At 40.3% G+C, this 6,043-nt stretch overlaps 2 long non-coding RNA genes across 2 annotated transcripts in view; one reads left to right on the forward strand and one right to left on the reverse strand.

Annotated features, from left to right (window-relative positions):
- LOC104996597 overlaps nucleotides 1-2,145 on the reverse strand; it is a 101,534-nt gene extending 99,389 nt beyond the window's left edge. Inside the window, exon 1 of the long non-coding RNA XR_826217.1 lies at nucleotides 2,063-2,145. This is a non-coding gene — a long non-coding RNA (uncharacterized LOC104996597). The remainder of the gene's footprint in view (nucleotides 1-2,062) is intronic.
- A 145-nt stretch (nucleotides 2,146-2,290) lies between these two features.
- Nucleotides 2,291-5,316, forward strand: LOC104996598. Its single transcript, XR_826218.1, has 3 exons — nucleotides 2,291-2,430; nucleotides 3,645-3,720; nucleotides 5,057-5,316. It is a non-coding gene; the product is annotated as an uncharacterized LOC104996598 (long non-coding RNA).
- Nucleotides 5,317-6,043: the final 727 nt, after the last annotated feature.

The following is a 6,043-nucleotide window of genomic DNA, read 5'->3' on the forward strand; positions in this document are numbered from 1 at the left end:
ACTGGTTGGATCTCCTTGCAGTCCAAGGGACTCTCAAAAGTCTTCTCCAACACCACAGTTCAAAAGCATCAGTTCTTTGGCACTCAGCTTTCTTTATAGTCCAACTCTCACATCCATACATGACCACAGGAAAAACCATAGCCTTGACTAGACGGACCTTTGTTGGCAAAGTAATGTCTCTGCTTTTGAGTGACTACAATGAACATTCTGCTTATTACCTACATTTTTATGTGGACAAATTCCATCACCACTAAATTCTCTAAACTCAAATGTATTTTAGTAAAATCTAATTTAAACAACAAGTTCGAGTAGTCCTACAACAAATGTATTATTTACAGTCAAAGGGAACGTTGTCAAAGAAAGCCAGTCCCCTTTTCCCCCTGTTGCCATATGTTGATCTGGGTTGGCTCTACAAGAGTGGTCCCGAGAACTATTTCTTAGCTACTGGATAAAACTATTCAGGTATTTAGAAAATTCCTGTTAGAGAATATCACAGTCCAAGAGGCATAGGAAGCAACATAAGAAATTAAAGTGATAAAAAATTAATTACAACTTAATCCCTAAAATGCTTTACAAGCTATGCACACAATGTACTCAGCTAACATAATGAGCAGTATACATTTAGATAATCCATTTTTAAATATTACTTCTAAACTGTAATCTGCTTCAATTATGGAACAAGAATAAAGAACCATTTAGCGTGTAACAATGCAAGGGTGAACTGGCTGAGTCACACATTAAAAAAGCAGCTCCCCTCCAGCGTCCCCCTCCCTCACCACACACACACACACACACAACTACATGCTTTGGAAGGGCCCTCCTGCCTCTTCACTTACCCCCTAATTATGTTTCTCCTTCTGCTCTCTCCCCCACCCACCAGAATTATTTCAAAGGAAATAAAGCTCTTGTTTACTGAGTTGCCAGAGTGTTAACTGTGTCTAATGGTTTTAACACAAGAGCTGCCAACCTTTAATCGTGTTCCTTGAAGTCTATGAACACCTTGCTTCCTTTTGTCCATTTCTCCTCCTACCCTTAAATTCTCTGACGAGTCCAGTAAACTTCTCTCCCTCTGCTAAAATCAGCACCTCTCTTTCCAGTGAACCTGTGTTGGGGTGACCAGGGAGATTGGTGGATGAAACCAGTTAGTCTCTGCCATAGACCAGAGACTACCCACTTCAGAAAGGTGCCTTATTAATCCAGATCCCCTCTACTTATCACCACTGGAGGGAAGGCCAAATTTTCCTTCTACCTTCTTAGACTTTAATGGCTGGGCTTGAGAATTAAACTGGCCTAAGAGAGATTAAAAATGGAGAAGGAAATGGCAACCCACTCCAGTGTTCTTGCCTGGAGAGTCCCAGGGATGGGGGAGCCTGGTAGGCTGCCTTCTGTGGGGTCACACAGAGTCGGACATGAGTGAAGTGAATTAGCAGCAGCAGCAGCAAGAGAGATTAACAGAAGAAAAACATACAGATTTATATGAATTTTACGTGACACAGGAGCCCTCAATAAGAAACGAAGACCCAAAGAAGTGGTAAACTTAAATGCTTTTATACTAGATTGAACAAAGAAAGGCAACTGTGGAAAAGTAACTAATATTCTGAGTGTCTAAAGCAAAAGAAGAATGTTTTTGACAAGCTCTGTTTAGACAGAATTTTCTCAGCTCTGACACCCCTACTGAAGCTTTTTTTTTTCCTCTTGGTACAGGGAAAGCGTCTCTCACATGGGAGTTTGCAGGAAGAAAAGGGAAGCATGCCCTTCTTACACCTGCTGTTTGGCAAGTGTCTTTAACTCAAAATAATTCTTAAGCCAAAGTAGCATATTTTAGGGTGTATATTCTGCCTAACCACCTAATATGGTACTGATACACCATAGATTCCCAGTCAATATTTAGGAAGTGAATGGGGAGTGAGAAAGCAAAGGAGGAAGGGAAGAAGGGAGGAGATATTACTTCTCATTAAGAGTGCAGAGAGCTCCCACCCTCTTGAGGGGAATTTCCCAAAGAGGACAAGTATAAGGCAGGCAAACAGTAGAAAGTAAACACGTGGATGGGAAGAGAGCTCACCTACATTCCCTGCTTTCCTTCAGCTCTGTATGCGTTTGCCCTTTCAAGGAGGAACCAAGGAGAGATATGTGAGGGTTGTGTCTTCTAGGACACAAAGCAAAGTCAGCTCTGGAAGCTTCTGCGGCCAAGCTGGCTTAAAAATTAATTGCTCTCTCTTAAACAAGTTCAGGGTCCATTAGCGCAGTGATGCGGTAAGAGCCTCGGGCTCCCTTCTCTGGAATCAAGCGCCACGTCGTCCATCATCCGGCTGGGGACGACACGGGAGTAAGCGGATCCAGGCTACAGCATTTGTGAGCCACGAACACTGGAAACCGCCCACAGGTCACAGTGTGGCTTTACTTCCCATTCTGCATCATTTTTCTGAGAAGGTAGGGGGTAATCAGTAATTACTTAGACTACAATGGCCAGAGTTAATTGTTCCTTTTCCAACTGCGTCAAAAAAACACCAAGGGAATAGAGCCTGTAAATGGGCTTTGTGTGGCAGGAGGCAGAAAATAACACTTAGTATTTTACTTACGGGAGATTTTTTTCCAAACACTTGACCGGTTGCTAACGCATTATACCAACCCCATAACCCTTCTGAGATTTGGTCGGGTCATTCTGCTAATCCTTCAAGTCTGTCAGAAAGGAAGCAAAGAGGGGGAAGCGTGTGGTGAGGCGGCTTTGTCACGGAGCGTCAGCGCTGAGTGAGCTGCGCCTGTCAGACAAGCCTGGGTCAACAGAGAAGCCGCACTGCATGGAGCCAAGGTGCTGAGCCGAAGTCCACATTTAAGTCTGCAAAGGCAGGGTGTCACTACTGTCCTTTGTGAGTCATCTATGAATTTTTGAGGATTAAGCATTCAGTTCCTCCCTTACCCCCCAGCTCCAAAAATAGTTAACAAATTCTGGGGCACCTCCTAGGTTTCTTGTCAGAAAAATTAATTTTCGAAAGAAAATGTGGAAAACAAACTCAGATGTAGGAATTAACATATGCCATTGTAGATACAGATTTGCTCAAACATATTATATGATTCTAGGGTCTGTATATATATATAAATTTGTGCGCGCGCACACACACACACCACTTCTAAATCATGACATGCTGATCTAGCAACCCAAGCTACAAAGTTAAAGATATAGATACAAGCCATATCTCTCCAATATATCCCTGTGCAAAAAAAAAAAAAAAAGAAAAAAATCTTTCCAGTTCTAATTGCATCAGGACCTCAGTAAAGGGTTACTTTTTCTTTATAACACGTGGCTTCCACCTTTAAATAATTTAAAGAGATGCATATTTAAGAGATGCATTCCTGTCACAAGCATTACGTTCTTGTTAACATCTTGTACTTTTCTAATTACAGACATTTCTATTTAGACTGCGTCCAGTCCTTGAAACGTCAAGAGCTCATCCCCTGCAAATTGAAAGGGTGATGGTCAGGATGGATACTGAGTGGGGCTTAGGGGGCATGATGTGAGGAATGGAAGTGCTGTTAAAGAAAGAGAAAACATTAACCCTATTCCTTCTAAGGAAATGTCAGCTATCTAAGCCTGGAATGGCTCTTCTTGAATACTATGCTTAATATTAATTTTTTTTTGGTTCTAGGAAGTCAAAGAGGAGCAGAAGGTAGAAATATCTAGATATATCAATACAAGCAGATTTGAAACATCTCTTTGAAAAGGTAAGGGTAATGCCATGAGGAGAGAGACACATTAAATTTTTTAAATTTGACTACACAATCACAAATGATTCTGATACTAAACAAAGAAAGAAGGTCCTAAAGAAATATGTCTTGTGAAGAAAAAGTCCAGAATTCTAAAATTGTTCTATTCAATATGGTATCTATTAGCCGCATGTGGCTATGTAAAGTTAAATTTAATCAAAATTTAAAATTCAGCCCCTCAGTTGAACTAGGCAAATGTCAAGTGCTCAATAAGCATATGTGACTGGTTGCCACTGTTTTGGGCAGTGTAGACATAGGACACTTCTATCATCATAGAAAGTTCAGTCGGATAGTACTAGTCGAGATACTGTTGGGGATTTTTCTAGAACTACTTCAAAACCTGGCTGGATCATAAAGCATTAAATACATCAAATTTTCAGTCCACAATTAGTTAAATCATGGTGCTAAAAGAACACTGAGTGTCTTTGAGGTATTCATAAGCAAGAAGGCAAAAAGTACCAAAGGAAAAGAACAATTTAGAATGAAAAAAAGATTCTAGAAATTACCTAGAAATAAAATTCATGAATGTCACTTGCATACCCATCCTAATGGCTAAAGAGAATACTGGTGTGCAAACGGAAGAAGAATGTGATGATTTGCAGGAACTGCCATGAACTCAATACAAAATGTATTCCCTTCCCTTTTTGATAAGACAATTGGGCAAGACAATCAAGCCTTACCCAATATTTCAGCAAAGCTGTGATGTAAATTTCATTCTTATGGGTAGAATGAAGAAATCTTTGCTGACCAATACTCTTATGAGTTTTCACAAAGTGTAGGACATTGAACCTAAATGATATTGATTAAAATATCCATCCCTGCCTGGAGGGAAGTCCCACATGGCAGAGTTAAGGATCAAGGTTCTTGATTCTATTCTATTCAATAACTTTATCTAAAGCTTAGATTAAGACATTCATGTCATACTTATCAAATGAAAAATGACAGAAATACTCACTGGAGGACAGAATCAGGCAATAAGAGATTCTTAAGGCAATGAAAGAGAGAGAGAAAAGTAACATGATCAAATTGAGCAGGAACAAAAGCACCCTGTTTAATCTTAGGGGATACTTCATCAGTTTATATCACTACTTAGAGTGAGGTTCAGGAGGCCAAGTCCTGGTGGCTCTAGTTGATCTTGCACCTTCTGCAAGCCAGGAATATCAGCTTTGTTGTAGTCATGAAATTTGAGACTGCCCTGAGAGAACTACACTGACACAATCAAGAGAAGTCACAGTCACCCCAAATTTTCTAGAGCTCAGGCAAAGGGTAATCTGTAGTCTTATATCTCAACCAGGAGCACCAAAGACGGAACCGTAGGAGGGAAGGTGTCGGAGTCAGCCCTCCTCAAAGGTAGTGATCTTTGAATTCTATGCTGAGTCTCTCCTTGTCTCATCTTCACATTGCTTCCTCTAAAATAATTTCATTAGAGTCTTCACCACCATGATGTCGGCATATTTCCCTTTAAAATCAATGGAAAGACACTTCTTAAAGAGAATGCATTGCTCCTTTTGTCTCCTTTCTCTTCTGGCAGTTTTATTTAAAGAAAATATTGAAGACCTGGGGTGGATCTTGAGAAAGGTGATCAGAAGAATAAAAGTTTCCAAAAAAAAAAAAGTCAATTCCACTCAGCAATAGGGCAAAGAGGAGGAAAGAGAGCAGAAATATGCACAAATTAACATGCTAATTGGTATAATATAAATTTCAAAGGCAAGAAGCAAATAAAGTGCCTTAGAATTGTCATTTATGTAAGGAACAGAGATTTTTATTTAGCCTCTAGAAAAGACTGATAGAGGACATGATAGTGAGCTTCAGCTATTTGGAGGGCAATTATAAGAAAGATGAATTAAACCTATTCTGTGTTACTCCAGAGGATAGCATGAAGGGCCACTGGGTAAAAGTTATGGGAAGCATATTTCAACTCAATAGAAAGAAGGATTTCCTAATAATTAGCTCTGTCCTAAAGTGAAATGAGATCCCTCAAAAGAGCAATCATCATTCTCTGCGGGATATTCAACAGACGCCATATGCCGGTGGCCCTTGGGAAAGATTCTTGCTACCAGCAGGAGATTGAACCAAATGACCTCTAAGAACCTCTCTACTTCTAAAAGTCTATGACTCTCTTTCCTGCTTCCTTTTACATGCATTGATGCTACCAAGTGACTACCTAGGGAGTGGCCAACCTACTCAATATAGGATCGCAGATCAGACTTTCTGCTGTGGCTGCTCCTCAGTGCCTCCAGGCAAGATAATCTAGCTGCCCTCTCAAAACCTGTAATGTGTG

Source organism: Bison bison, unplaced genomic scaffold (genome assembly GCF_000754665.1).
Source record: "Bison bison bison isolate TAMUID 2011002044 unplaced genomic scaffold, Bison_UMD1.0 scf7180017864296, whole genome shotgun sequence".
NCBI classification, from domain to species: Eukaryota; Metazoa; Chordata; class Mammalia; order Artiodactyla; family Bovidae; genus Bison; species Bison bison.